Raw genomic sequence first — 1,292 nt, 5'->3', positions numbered from 1 at the left:
CGGGGATGGAGCCAGTAAAGGTGAGTGTAGGTGGGGAGTTAGGGAGGGGATAGGTCAGTCCAGGGAGGACGGACAGGTCAAGGGGGCGGGAAGAGGTTAGTAGGTAGGAGATGGGGGTGGGGCTTGGGGTGGGAGGAGGGGATAGGGAGGCGGGGACGAGCTGGGCTGGTTTTGGGATGTGGTAGGGGGAGGGGAGATTTTGAAGCTTGTGAAGTCCACATTGATACCATTGGGCTGCAGGGTCCCCAAGCGGAATATGAGTTGCTGTTCCTGCAACCTTCGGGTGGCATCATTGTGGCACTGCAGGAGGCCCAGGATGGACATGTTGTCTGAGGAATGGGAGGGGGAGTTGAAATGGTTCGTGACTGGGAGGTGCAGTTGTTTCGTGCGAACCGAGCGTAGGTGTTCCGCAAAGCGGTCCCCAAGCCTCCGCTTGGTTTCCCCGATGTAGAGGAGGCCACAACGGGAACAGCGGATACAGTATACCACATTAGCAGATGTGCAGGTGAACATCTGCTTGATGTGGAAAGTCTTCTTGGGGCCTGGGATGGGGGTGAGGGGGGAGGTGTAGGGGCAGGTGTAGCGCTTTCTGCGGTTGCAGGGAAAAGTGCCGGTGTGGTGTGGCTGGAGGGGAGTGTGGAGCAGACGAGGGAGTCCCGGAGAGAGTTGTCCCTCCGGAAAGCAGATATGGGTGGGGAGGGAAAAATGTCTTTGGTGGTGGGGTCGGATTGCAGATGGCAGAAGTGTCGGACGATGATGCGTTGGATCCTGAGGTTGGTGGGGTGGTAAGTGAGGATGAGGGGGATTCTGTTTTGGTATCGCGGGGAGGGGGTGTGAGGGATGAGTTGTGGGAAATGCGGGAGACACGGTCGAGGGCATTCTCGACCACTGAGGGGGAGAAGTTGCGGTCCTTGAAAACCGAGCACATCTGAGATGTTCGGGAGTGGAATGCCTCATCCTGGGAGCAGATGTGGCGGAGGTGAAGGAATTGGGAATAGGGGATGGCATTTTTGCAGGAAGGTGGGTGGGAGGAGGTGTATTCTAGGTAGCTGTGGGAGTCGGTGGGCTTTAAATGGATATCGGTTTCCAGGTGGTTGCCAGAGATGGAAACAGAGAGGTCTAGGAAGGAGAGACAGGTATCAGAGATGGTCCAGGTGAACTTAAGGTTGGGGTGGAAGGTGTTGGTGAAGTGGATGAACTGTTCGAGCTCCTCGTGGGAGCACGAGGCAGCGCTGATACAGTCATCAATGTAACGGAAGAAGAGGTGGGGTTTAGGGCCAGTGTAGGTACGG

The sequence above is a fragment of the Rhincodon typus genome, unplaced genomic scaffold (genome assembly GCF_021869965.1).
Source record: "Rhincodon typus isolate 14 unplaced genomic scaffold, sRhiTyp1.1 hic_rhity00000071, whole genome shotgun sequence".
In the NCBI taxonomy this organism is placed as follows: Eukaryota; Metazoa; Chordata; class Chondrichthyes; order Orectolobiformes; family Rhincodontidae; genus Rhincodon; species Rhincodon typus.
The sequence above is the reverse complement of the archived record's forward strand: the minus strand, read 5'-3'. Positions refer to the sequence as shown.